The sequence below is a fragment of the Ornithorhynchus anatinus genome, chromosome 17 (assembly GCF_004115215.2).
Source record: "Ornithorhynchus anatinus isolate Pmale09 chromosome 17, mOrnAna1.pri.v4, whole genome shotgun sequence".
NCBI lineage: Eukaryota > Metazoa > Chordata > Mammalia > Monotremata > Ornithorhynchidae > Ornithorhynchus > Ornithorhynchus anatinus.
Window position 1 is genome coordinate 31,191,440 of NC_041744.1, and position 14,708 is coordinate 31,206,147.

Consider the following 14,708-nt stretch of genomic DNA (forward strand, 5'->3'; position numbering starts at 1 on the left):
CTGAATTGAAGATTTGGTAATTTGCTACTTCAAATCTCAATATTTTGGAAAAATCTACCAGATGGAAATAGGGATGGTATGCATTGTTTACAAATATACTACAGTATCTAAACTTATATAATATTATATAATAAGATAATCTATTACAAACTATTTACACCTATAAATGAGACCCAGTATTTATAAATCATGAATTCTTCTTGTGGAATTATGCTCCCAGTTGGGATATAAAATGATTTAAGATTTGAGTATGAATCTGGATGAGTTGCATTTAGAAAAGTCCTATTAGGCTTATAAAAACTATTTGACCCTTTCGAGTTTCCATTAAGATTGATGTTCTACAGGAAGAAAAGGGTGAAATTAAGGGCAGCACTTAGGTTAGATTGGTGAAGTTAGACAAAAAGATTCAAATGAATTATTTTCAAATTAAAACATTTACACTGGGTTTATTTTAAAATTAAGTCATTAAGCACTGGATTTTTTCTTAGTTTTTACATTCTTCAGGATGAATGAATAGAGCATTTATGAGGTTACTTATTTCAGTTTTTTGCACCATTGTCATAAAAAGGATGTCCCAATTCGATTCCATGTATCACACAGTCTTGCCAAGCATAATTTAGTCATTGTACGATGATGAAAGCTCAAATTGCAAACAAAAATTTACCTCTATAAAAGAAGCTTTATAAGTGGGGAATTATATGTCTGGAAACAATACCTTTCACTGGATAGGTTGAAGATCATATAAAATGTAATTAACAAAGTTTAAGAATTACCTTTTAAAGGGTCATATGCACTCTATTTACCAACAGAATGGAAAGGATCATAGACTGATGGGCATTAGCAAAGGGGTAACTCTGAACATTGCCCTAAAAGCAGAATCCCACCTGGCTTCCAGAGATACTGCAGCCTCCAACTCTCCTAACATCAGCTACCTCCAGGTTCTCTTCCAAGAAGGCTTCCTTGACTAAGCCATCATTTCTCCTCCTCCCTCTCCTTTCTGCATCACCCTTCCACTTGGATTTGTACCCTTTATTCACCTCACCTTCAATTCTTCATTCCACCAAAACTACCCTCTCAAAAGTTCATCTTCCCAAATCCAACAATCTCTATTCTAACCTAATCGTCCTCAACCTCTCAGCTGCCTTCAACACTATCGACCACACCCTTCTCCTAGAAACATTATCCAACCTCGGCATCACCAACGCTGTCCATTCCTGGTTCTCCTCCTATCTCTGTGGCCACCCATTCTCAGCCTCTTTTTCATGTTCCTCCTCTGACACCCATCCGCTAACTGTGGGAGTCCTTCAAGACTCAGTTCTGGGTCCCTTCTACTCGCCATCTACACTCATTCTCTTGAAGAACTCATTTGATTCCATGGCTTTAACTACTACCTCTATGCAAATGATTCCCAAATCCACATCTCCAGCTCTCCTCTCTTTCCTTTACAGTCTCACATTTCCTCCTGCTTTCAAGACATCTCTACTTGGATATCCCACTGACACCTCAAACTTAACATGACCAGAACAGAAGTCTTTATCTTCCCATCCAAACACTATCCTCCCTTTGATTTTCCTGTCACTGTAGATGGCAACACCATCCTCCCTGTTTCGCAAACCTGTAACTTTCATGTTATCCTTGACTCTTCTCCCTCATTCAAACCACATATTCAGCCTATCACTTAATCCTGTCAGTTCAACCTTCACAACATGCTCTCCATTCAAACTGCTACCATGTTATTCCACCTTGATTACCAAATCAAGCTCCTTGCTAAACTCCCTGTGTCCTGTCTCTTCCCCACTCCAGTCCACACTTCACTCTGACTGGATCATTTTTCTACAGAAATGTTCAGTCCACATTTCCCCAATCCTCAACAACCTCCAGTGGCTTCCCATCCACTTCTTCATCAAACAGAAACTCCTTACCATCAACTTTGAAGAATTCAATCACTTGCCCTCTCCTACCTTATCTGGCTGTTCTCTTGCTTCTTACTAGACCACCCACTACTAATGAAACCCTACATACTGTAGCTTTATCTAATCAATCTCACTGAGTACCTCTAACCCATGTCCTGCCTCTGGCCAGGAAAACCCTCCTACTACATAGCCGACAGACCAATACTCTCTCCACCTTCGAAACCTTATTGAAGGCACATTGTCTCCAAGTGGCTTTTCCTGAGACCTCATTTCCTCTTTTCCCACTCCCTTCTGCATCACCCTGATTAGCTCTCTTTATTCACCCCCCCTCAGCCCCTCAGCACTTATGTACCTATCTATAATTTATTTATTCATATTAATGTCTGTCTCCCTCCTAGACTTTGAGCTTGTTGTGGACAGGGAATATGTCTATCAACTGTTACACTGTACTCTCTCAAGTGCTTAGAGAGTACACAATACAATAAGCACTCAATAAATATGATTGATTGTAATTTTTTTAAATGTCTGTCTCCACGTCTAGGCTGAAAGCCCCTGAAAGCAACTTCTCATATTGTACTCTTCAAGCTCTTAGTACAGTGCTCTGCAGACAGTATGCACTAAAATATGAATGATTGACTGATCACCACAAAAGGGCAAGGATGAAGTGGCAGCTTTCAGTTTCCCATCCCACCATATAGCAATGATGTATAAATCACATCACCCAGAAGACCCTTTAACACTGGCATTCTCCTCAATTTAGAGTGCCCTCCTGTCCTCTCCAAAGCAATGAAGCAACAGCATGACTTCTGTAACTTTTAGAATATTGGGATTCTGGTACCAGTGGCTGTTTTAACTCTGAACAGGTTTGTGCTGGTGACAAGGAACATGAAACTGCAACACTATGAAATTTTAAATATTACTTTCTGTTTCACTTTTCTTGTGAGTGTGTGTGTGTGTGTGTGTGTGTGTGTCTGTGTCTCAATAGTCCAATCACCCTTGTTCTTAGATTGAGAGACCCTTGAGTATTGGGGACCTTGTCTATTTTTAACCTGTGAACTTTATTCCAGCACTTAGTAAGCACAATAAGCACTTAGTAAGGCCATGATAATAGGAATAATAATTATGGTATTTGTTAAGTGTTTAATATGTGCCAGACATTGTACAAGCAAATTGGCTTGGACACAGGCCCTGTCCCAGGGGGAGATCACAGTCTCAATTCCCATTTTACAAATGAGTTAACTGAGGTAAAGAGAAGTGAAGTGATTTGCCCTAGGTCATACACCTAACAATTAGCAGAGCCAGGATTAGAACCATTACCTTAAGACTCCCAGGCCAGTGCTCTATCCATGATTTTATATGGCTTCTCGATACAGCCAAAGAATTACAGAATAAATTTTAGCCCTGTCAAGAAAACTTTTCACCACTGAACATGACACATCTCTATTTTTATGTACTCCTTTGGGGTGCTGAAATAATTACAAAAAATTGTCTCACCTAGAAAATTAGAGAAATTGTTGCTAGTATTTATTTGGTTTTTCCCCACGCTTTCTTTCCTTCCAAATACTGTAAGCAGGAAAGTCAAATAATTCTGGAAAATAAAAGAGATTATTAAATTTAATCTCATTTGATATTTTAGTACTGTGGATATTTCAGAAGGTGAACAGTCTCATTCTTTCACAAATAGAATATGTCAATAAGGCCTTAGAAAGATGCAAGGAATCCACTACCCAAGTAAATTACCTTCCTCTGATATGCTTTGAGGCTGAAAAACGGTCACTAGATTGATGGAATTATTTCAGTTTTTTCATACGAAATCTATCATTTGTTCATTATATCACCAGCCTCTTCTTAAGGTTTTGGAACCCTGGGGCAAGATGTTACATTACAAAGACCAAAAAGCAGTGCTATGTTGGCAGAGAGTTAACAGACATTCATCAAAGTTGCCTGGAGAGGGTTACATTAACTTAAAATCGAAATTTCCACATCTTGGTCAAAATGAAATACCCCACAATCGTGATTTTCAACATCAAGAATGAAAGGTCATTGCACAGTCATTTAGATTTTTGAGGCAGTGCCAGTTGGTTTATATCATTAACTATAGTTGATGCCTCTGGATAAAGCAGAGATCTGAAATTTTGGAAAGTCTACATATTCATTAGAAATATATTTTGATGGATATGATTTTACTCAAAGCAAGATGCATAAATTTGAGATTTTAACACATTTGCCTGTGTCAAAAATTTCATTAGTGTTCTGCACACTGTCCTTAGTTTTTAAAATTCTCATTGTTACACAGAGCAGTTCTTTTCATTTTCATACTTCAGTACAAAAGTGCATTATGCTCTGTAGTCCAAAGACAGCAGTAAATCTTATGCAAATCATTATGAAGTCAACATACCCGCAAGCATTCTGCTTAGTCCAGAAAAAATTATATTTGATTCAACCACCTTCTATCCAACTCCACTTCCTACTTCAACTCCCCTTTCACTCAGTTAAAGACCTGCTAATAAATATATCACTTCATCAAAACAGGAAGAAGATGGACAAGGGTAGAGTATTATTTTATTGTCTTTAAGCTAATATCTGATTCTTCTTTGATTAGCCCTAATCGTTCTCATCCAGACTTATTTTCTAGCTATACCATGTGAACTCAAATGAGCTACCTGAATCAGGAGTGTTTATCCATCACTTACTGTTCCCAGAGCACTGAATTAAGCCCCACTGCACTTATGTACATATCTATAATTTATTAACATTAATGTCTGCCTCCCTTTCTAGATGGTAAACTTCTTGTGGGCAAGGATCATGTCTACCAACTCTTTTATACTGTATTCTCCCAAGCCCTTAGTACAATGCTCTGCACAAAGTAAGCGCTCGATATCACTGACTGACAGAAAGGCACTTAGGAGAGTACCACATAAAATGTTGGTAGACTTCCCTGCATGTAAGAAATTTACATTCTAGAAGGAGAATTTGATTTTAATTTTAAAATTTAATTAATTTTGATTAAATTAATAATACTTTAGGAGGTAGTGAAAGCAGGGAAATGGTATATCCTACTGCTTGCAGGATGGTCATGTAAGCTGAAGCAATAGTGATGATCAGGGAGATTCTCATCAGAAACAAGAACTGAACTTCAATTCACAGACTTCAGAGTTGAGATCCCGTGGGAGGAATTGATCATTGTATCTGGGGCCAAAATAAGATTACGACCAGAGAAATTAATTATACTGCTAGAGACTTGTGCAGAGTTTTTTTTGCAAATCTCCCCTCTGCTAGTTATTTTCCTGTTGTAACAGAGAATTTAATGACCAAGTGGGTGGGAAGGGGTGCAGTACATTGCAAAGTGCTTGTGCATTCTTTGGACACATTAGCCAAAGTCAGGCAGAACTGGGTTTAGAATCATGGTCTCCTGATTACCTGAGCAGTGTTCTTTCCAATCAAACAATGGCAGATCTGAAGAAATGGTTTCTCCAGTTTGTTGTTTCCAGTTGCCCAGAAGGCATTATATAGGAGGCAAAGCAATCATCTGATCGATTCTTTGATTTTACAAATTTACACTTTAAATTTCACCTTATGCCCAGCCTTTAGATAAAGAACATACTTGCCCAAAGATCATGGCCCTCTAAGGGGCCCTGCAGCCAAACTAACAGCATTCAATAAATTGCACCTCATATTTACATCTGCTGTGCTTCTGGGCTTATTCAATAACAGTCTCTCAGGATCATGGAAGAAAAGAACATGGTGTGCAAATTCTGGAGAAGGCATTTGAACTGGCCTCTGCCTCACTCTACCTACCACTAATCCTGCCACCCAAATCATGAATACTTGAAATGTGGTTCTATGTGCCTTATTCAGATTTCTCTCCCCTGCCCTCTGCCTCTGCCTACTTATACACACACACACACACACACACACACACACACACACAAGTGAACAACTCTGCATCCATGAAACCCTCCATTCTCATTAGAAGAAATTGTTAGTACTAACAAAACAGCACTCTCTCAGGCCTGTGGCCATCTCCAATCTGCAATCTGCAATCTCCAATCCAAACTATTTTGTAATGGTGTTGGAAGTGCTACAGAGCGAAAGGAATCCAATAGGCAAGAGGAAGGACAGAAAACAAAGATTGCCTGGTAAAACCAGACACCACCAATGACTTAAATCAACTCCAATTCCTCTTATCACTCCCTATAACCCAACAACTAAGAGCACATGAAAGAGTTTTCTGAACATGTGAAATTTAGATTCAATGGCTGGCTGCTTGCCTTAAGAAATGTGACTGGTGTCAGATTATGTTTATAACTAACTTTGGCATTTTGAGGGTTTAAATCTGTGCCCTTCAGCTTTACTGCAATCCCTTTAGCCTAACACATGTTTCTATGGCAGACATCCAGGATTATAAATCCCAATTTGTATCTCCATGGCAATCTCAAGATCATTTTATTAATCCCATTATGTACATTTATGCAGTATAGACAGCATAAAATATTGAACTGTGGTCTTCTAATTCAAGTTTAGACATAATTGCTTTCTGACAGTTAATTTGTTGTCAATGATAACCTATCCATGCATGCACGATGACTCTACAATGAATCTTCGGCAGCCAGTTGGGAACCTCTTTTCATGATTAATGTTTTAAAATTGATAGTAAAAACTGCAACATTAGACAAAATACTGTAGAAAAAATTTAATAAACATTTAAATTATATATATGTAAGTATGTATGTATGTATATATATATGTATATACGTATATAATTCTTAATGTATGTTCACATTTCAGATGAAATGTTGTGTAGGTGAATACCAGGAAGTCATTGACCTATATTACAAAAGAAAAAGGTTTACAGTCTCTTAATAACCAACTCATATCAGCAACCCTGACTCAGAGATAATGATAATTAGGGTGAACCATCACTGATTCAGAATATATCTTCTGTCTGGGGGATTGAACAAGTAAAATCATTGGCAAAGTGATACAAGTAGCCTGTGCATATTTCAACAAAAATATTTGTTTGTGATAATGCTAATTTGATTTTCAGCATTTCTAATGCATAAAATGTACACTGATTAGTTTGCAATCTTAGGGGTAGTATTAGAGACTCATTTCTCTTCGTTTTCATTTTTACTCTGTGTTATATGCTCCTTTTTTTAAGTGCTGTAATCTCTTTTTTTGGAAATAAGGTCTGTGCCAAGTATATCGCCAACCTTAAAGACAAAGACTCTCCCAATTAAGAGCTTCCAAGGTTAATCTAGGCATCCTGAGGCTGAACAAAAATTAGGATCTGCCCATTCTCTTGCAAGACAAAAAGTTGTCCAGTAGGAGGCACAGGTGCCACAGCAAGTGATTCAATTGCAACAGGTCATAACTCATCAAGTTTTTGTAGTTTCCAGAAAGTTTCAAAGTTGTCCTTTATTCTGTTTCCATTTTTCTATGGTGTCTGTTAAGCATTTACTATGTGCTAGGCACTATACTAAACATTGTGGCTCAGTGGAAAGCACCCGGGCTTGGGAGTCAGAGGTCATGAGTTTTACAGGCATTAAGACCTATACAGGCATCTGCAGGCATCTGCAGAGAAGCAGCGTGGCTCAGTGGAAAGAGCCCAGGCTTGGGAGTCAGAGGTCATGGGTTCGAATTTCAGCTCTGCCACTTGTCAGTTGTGTGACTGTGGGCAAGTCACTTCACTTCTCTGGGCCTCAGTTACCTCATCTGCAAAATGGGGATGAAGACTGTGGGCCTCATGTGGGACAACCTGATGACCTTGTCTCTACCCCAGCACTTAGAACAGTGCTCTGCACATAGTAAGCGCTTAACAAATACCCACATCATTATTATACAGCTAATCAGCATGGACAAAGTCCATATCCTATAATGGGTTCACAGTCTTAATCCCCATTTTACAGATGAGGTAACTGAGGCATAGAAAGTGAAGTGACTTGCCCAAGATCACATAGCAGACTAGTGGAAGAGTCATGATTAGAACCCACATTCTTTGATTCATAAGCTCATGTTCTTTCCACTAGGTCATGCTGCTTCTCAGCATGGTTGTGTCGCATCTGCTTCTGAAACATCTTCTTAAGGACTAAGGGAAGAAAATACCCCAAACAGGTAACACTTTGGCAACTGCTTGAATTCAGAATTTTATCCTTATGGCTGAGCTTATCAAAAGCCTACTTTCCTTATGGCTGTACTTATGGAAAGCCTCCTTCATATATCTCCAAGGAATAATCACTGGCATAAATATCCCCGTTGAGTCATATGCTTATTTTCCAAGTTCTTTTTCCTTCAGAAACAGCCTGAGCATAGATCTCCTTTAGGGAGGAGTAAATCCGAATTTAGATTTTTGCACGGTAATATGTCTGCTTAGTTCAAAGTAGCCATTCAGGTTCACATGTGGGATAACATTTGCAACTTTATTCTAGAGCAACGACAGCTGAGAGGTATTTTCCTTGAAAAGAATGTGAAAATTTAAATTTTTCATCAAGTTTTTTCATTTTCATTTTTGGAGATAGCACCTTAAGAAGATGCAAAAAATAGTGTGAACTGATACTTTATGCCTCCAAAGTAGCTGCTGAACATTTGACCATATATGCAAGACTAAAGTAGAGAACATTCAGGAACATGCAGTAGTTGCTATTTTTTCTTCTTTTTCAAAACTTCTGTGGCAATTGTTTTATTTGAATGCACTCAATATTTGTCAAATGGGGAATAACCATGGCATAGCTAAAAGAGCATGTGTTTAGAAGTCAGAGGGCCTTAGTTCTATTTCCAGCTCTGCCACATGCCTGCTAGATGATCTCGGATGAATCAATTAACTTTTCTGTGCCTCAGTTTCCTCATCTGTAAAATGGGGGTTTTACACCTGTTCTCCTATTTAGACTATGAGCCCCATGAGGGACAGGGACCATCTTTGACCTTATCATTTAGCATCTACTAAAGCACCTAGCATGGCATCCATTACAAAGTAATCACTTACCACATATTACTATTGTAAAATCAGCAAATAAATCAATCAGTGGTATTCATTCAATGTGTCCCTAGAAAGAGCACCAAGGACTTAGAGAACAGAACAGATATAGACAAAATCCTTGCCCTTAAGGAGTTCACACTGTAGTGAGGGAGATAGACATTAAAATAATTTACAGGCAAGGAAAGAAACAAAGTACAAGACTATGTAAAATGGTGCTTTGGGTGTAGAGTGAGGTAAGTACCTAAGTGTTGGGGGGAGAGTGAATTTGGTTGAAGAAAAAATTACCATTTTGAAATTTTTTAAGTCAAAATAATAAGAAAGGCCTTTTCAGCCCAATCCCCACTCAGAGTGAATTTTACCATCAGTGGCATCATCAGCGAATCTGGACAACCAACAAAACTAAAAGAACTTTGAATCTCCAGAAACTTGATATACCCTGAACTGTGTGAAGGTTTGTAAACTTATTTAAGTTCTCTGAGTTATGTCTATAAAATGTTCATAATGTTTATAAAAAGGAAAAACGAATACTTACAGACCCGTAGAGGAAGAATGCAAAGATGGGAAGTAGACACAGTCCCTGTCCCTAGGGGATTTCACAAGTGTCAGAGACTGTGGAAGAGAAACGGAAGTGTTGGGAGCTCAAGACAACAGACTAAACGAACAGAATTTTCTGATTTGTAAATACTAATTAGTTGCCATTATATCTGTATTTTAATCCTAATAAGTTCTGCTCCCAGAAACTTCACTTCTAATAATAAAAATAGTAATAGTTTATATTCACCACACTCTGGGTGCCAAACACTGTACTAAGTGCTTGAGAGAGTACAGTAAAAAGTGCTCTTTTTCCTACTCACAAGGACTTTATATTATAATAGGAGATATGGGCAAGAAATGTATTTTTACCTAGAGTAATCATTAAAAGTAACAGAACCTACAATTATAGCCCTGCCCAACAAATGCCCCTTATCCTTTTATTCCAAGGCCAAAAGCACTGTAAGGTTGTATATCCATTTTTTATTAATATTTCTCAGTGTCTACATAGCCAAATTTCAAAAACAATCTGGGGTATAGCCACCAGGGCATGTGCATTTCACAGACTTGTGATCAGAAAATTGCTGATGCTCCACTGTTCCTAGTAGCCAAAAGGGCTTTCATGCTGTGGCCATATGTTCCTTCTCAACAAAACAAATCTGTTTTGAAATCAGGCTATTCAAATGTTTCATCATCCAATTTTATTCCCCACAGCCTACACATAATTTAAAATCTCCCTTTCCAAATGAGTTCTCTCCAAAATACCCCTTTCCATTTCACACATATTGGGTACTCAGTGTTTTGGCACAAGAGGTTTGAAAGGAAAAAGTTCTCCCTATAATAACCAAATCAGTATTGCCTAAAGTTGCAGAAACTTAGTGACCTCTGTTGACCCTCCATTATTGTGACTGGACTAGATAAATAGGAAAAATTGTAAGTTCTTTGTCCCATTTTCTTTAGTAATTTTAAGCAGGTAGAAGTTGCTGTGGGTGAAATGTTTTGAACTGCTTGACTAGTGGACTGGAAATTAAAGGACAAACACATTGTAGTTCAAAGGATAACTCAGCCATATGACACTAGAAGTAATTATAACTACAAAAATATCCCCCGTATGATATATGCTTTCCTTAATCTAAATAAACCACACATCCATCCTGCATGAATATATATTATTAATAAACATAATTATGTGGTTTGATAATATAGTATTACAGGTAAAATGAATTGAGATTTACACCATAATTACTTTGTATAGTAAATCATCTCATAATTGATTTCCTGGAATTTTGTAAACTAATATTCTTGTTTAATTTTTACTGCTTGCCTGTAAGATAATTACATAATTAATAATTATAGAAGTGGCAGGTTAATTTTACTTTGAGGAAATTTACATATGAATCAAATCAGTGGAAAAGTAATATTTCACAATTTTCAAATTCCTAATACATTTGTAGTCATATAAATATTGCAGAAGAACTCAACAAGTTACCTTTGACAATGGTCCTTTCATACCTGAAATTCATGATCATGGTCAGGATATTTTTTTCTCTAAATTTGCTTAATGGTTAAGAACAGCTGAAATCTTCTGCTCCCTTCCCCCACCTCCAACTCAAGAAGGAGGGTCAAATCTGACCATATCTCTGAAACTTTCCAAGTGGAAATGCTGTCCAAAGACTAGTTTAAGCATTTCCTAATATTACAGTGCAGGTCAATGACTTATTTGAAATTTAACCAAAATTTATAATACATTAATTATAGTATTAATTAAGCATTTAGTATATGTGAAGCACTGTACTAAGCAGTGGGGTAAATATAAGTTAATCAGGTTAGACAGAGTCCCTGTGCCACATGGGACTCACAGTCAAGAGGTGAGGAAGAACTGGCCTTGAATTCACATTTTACAGATGAAGGACCTGAGGCACAGAAAAGTTAAGTGACTTTCCCAAGTAACAGCACGCATATGGGGGAAACAGAATCAGAACCCAGGTCCTCTGACTCAAAAACCCAGACTCTTTCCATTAGACCATGCTTCTTCTCAGTGAGACGCCTCGCCCCACTACTATAATGTGGTCTAGTGACATACCAGGGGAAAGAGCACTGAAAGGAGAATGTGTCTAAGAAAATATTTTTATGTAATTTTGCATATGGCAGGAAGAAAAATATCTTCATTTAATTATAAAAAAGAGAGATAAGTAAAATATAATTATCTAAATACCATAATTGCATTATGAGAAATAATAGATCTGAATAACAGGCAACAAAGTGGTAGACTGTACACCAGCCCCTACCTGGCAAACCCTACACTTACCTAAGTATCTCTGATGGTGAGAAACAGAGGGGTATTATCACTGAATGCTGATTGGACAGCATAATCTTGAATTATCAGTCAATAGTAGAATTTACTGAGCACTTATTCAGTGCAGAGCACTGTACTAATTTCTTGTGAGAACACAAAATAGCATGATCCCTGCTCGCAGGGACTTCCAATCATGAGGGGGAGCCCAGAAACTTATATCATCAACAGGAGTTTAGGTAAGGGAAGGACTGGAAAGCACAGAAGATTCCATTCAACCTGGATATTACCATCTCTCTATATTTGGCTTCCTATCCTTGGTAACTCTTCCAACTGGCTCCACCCACCAGTATGGGAGGGAGCTCAAAGAGGAAAGGGGCGTAAACAAAAGAGGGAGCAGAGATCTGGGGTGGAATCAAAGGGTAGTGGGAGAGATTGAAGTGGGGCTCTCACCTGATTTTTTACTGGTTGGGGAAACTAAAGGACTAGCTTTTTCCTCTCAGCACCAGTATCCTTCCCGTCTTCCATCTCCTTGCCCATCTAACAGCCATGTCAATTGTCTGCAATTTTAATGGATTCCCTGATATAATGTTGGTATTTGTTAAGTGCTTACTATGTGCAGAGCACTGTTCTAAGTGCTGGGGTAGATACAGGGTAATCAGGTTGTCCCAAGTGAGGCTCACAGTTAATCCCCATTTTACAGATGAGGTAACTGAGGCACAGAGAAGTTAAGTGACTTGCCCACAGTCACACAGCTAAGTGGCAGATCGGAATTCAAACCCATAACCTCTGACTCCCAATCCCGGGCTCTTTCCACTGAGCTAAGCTGCTTCTCTATGATATGTGCATACCAATTGGCAACCTCACTATCCTTTAGAGAAACAGTGTGGCTCAGTGGAAGGAGCATGGGCTTGGGAGTCAGAGGTCATGGGTTCTAATCCCAGATCCATCACTTGTTAGCTGTGTGACTTTGGCAAATCACTTAATTTCTCTGTGCCTTGGTTACTTCATCCGTAAAATGGGGATTAAGACTGTGAGCCCCACATGGGACAACTTGATCTCCTTGTATCTCCCCCAGTGTTTAGAACAGTGCTTGGCACATAGTAAGTGTTTAACAAGTACCATCATTATTATTATGCTCTCTGCATGATTTGGGCCCATGAAGTCCAAAATGAAGTGCAACTTGTGAGGTAGTGGCATTTAATTGACTCAACCTAAATTGTTTACTGCAGACAATAATCTTTAAAATACTCAGGGAGCCAAAACTGATAAGGCAATTCACTTTATTCAGATTAGATCATGGAATGAAAACAAACATAAAATTATCATCAGTAATCTAATTAAAAATTCCTTTGAGGGGTGTTTTTTCTGCTTGTGAACTCAATCCCCTTGGTGAACTCACAATCTATTTTCAGATGTTCAAAAAAAGAAATTTGGTTCATTTTAGTAGACTTCAGAAACAAAACTGCAAATTGATGAATCATCCAGGAGTTTTGAATAGAATTAAATACATTTTTCATGAGTTAGAACCCTAACTTTCTTCAACTTGTATAGTCTTACTTGTTCAGAGGTGTTTTATCTTTTTTGTGTTATAATGGTCCTTAGCAATTTTTTTATGGTACTGGATAAGTGCTTACTATGTACCCGGCACTCTTCCAAGTGCTGGGGTGGATACAAGGTAATCAGGTTGGACACAATCCATGTCCTTTGTGGGCTCAGAGTTTTATCCTCATTTTACAGATGAGACAACTGAGCTATAGAGAAGTTAAGTGACTTCCTCAAGGTCACACAGCAGACAAGTGGCAGAACCAGGTCCTTCTGACTCGCAGGCCAGTGCTCTACATACTAGGCCATGCTGCTTCTCACAAGACCATGTTGCTTTCTCAATTATTATCACTGGATAAGTGTGAAATTATTGTTGAAGTCAGTGAATAAAAAACTACAGTATTTATAATTTTATGGACTCTTTGTTTTGTTTGCTATAATATGGGTTAAAGTTAACAAACCTGAATTGAAAATTCTTGTGTTCAGATTGGGTAAATATATTAAAAGACTATTATAACAGAATTTATGAAAAATCCAACAAAACAGACAAAACCTATGATACAGAATTGAAGGGCCTCAAATTTTTATCACTTTTAAATCTAAGTGGTCTCATATTTTAACTAGATAAGTCACTGTAATGAACATATACTAGTTTTAATATAGATACTTTTTATTTATACTCAAAAGGAGTGAAGATTCTTCTCAATTAAGACCCTAAACTCGTGAAAAATTTAAGACGGCTTTCATCTTAAGAAAATGGTTCTTTTTGTCTCCTACTGTGGTGCTACTCTGTCAGTTTAGATAAAGCCACACAGTGAAAAGAAAAGCTCCATTCAGTTTAAAACCACATTTGATTATTCCTGTACCCTGAAATCCAAAGAACTATTGAGACAAACTCAATGGAAATGAGGAAAGTTTTAGAGGTTTTATTACCTCAAAATATTTCTCAATGAAAAGTACTCAAAAATTAAATATACTGGATCCCTGTGAAATGTATTCTGCATTGTCCTTCATTTTGCAGATCATCAGATACCCTTCCACAGCATGGAGACCATTAGCCACAGGTGGGAAATCTAGAGGTGAATGCAACAATTTTAATATTTTTCCCCCAATCACAATCCATTGGAATTGGCACCTGTTCACTCAGCTTAATTTCTGAGTTGAAAATAAAGTTTAACAATGTCAGTCAGTTGTATTATTCAATATCTGCACACACTGGTGCCTGCCATATGAAACCCTAAAGTCAATGGCAAAGATAATCAGTCACCAAACTAATGCCTTGTCTTCATCTTGAAGCACCGCAAAATTTTATCACCCCTATTTGTGCAAAGCCTACAAATCTATATCTTAGTAACACATTCATAAACTGTAAGTCATTTAGCTTTCAATAAATAGTATAACTAAAGTAACTTTTCAGCTTAGTAGTATGTCTTTATGATGACAGGCTTTT

At 37.7% G+C, this 14,708-nt stretch overlaps 1 long non-coding RNA gene across 3 annotated transcripts in view; it reads right to left on the bottom strand.

Annotated features, from left to right (window-relative positions):
• LOC114817910 overlaps positions 1–14,708 on the bottom strand; it is a 113,253-nt gene that overhangs the window by 28,077 nt on the left and 70,468 nt on the right. For 2 of the 3 annotated variants that reach the window (XR_003765748.2, XR_003765747.2), the window contains exons 5-6: positions 9,422–9,498; positions 3,408–3,501 (exon numbers count right to left, since the gene is read on the bottom strand). This is a non-coding gene — a long non-coding RNA (uncharacterized LOC114817910). The remainder of the gene's footprint in view (positions 1–3,407; positions 3,502–9,421; positions 9,499–14,708) is intronic. The other variant, XR_003765751.2, reaches the window with a different exon arrangement.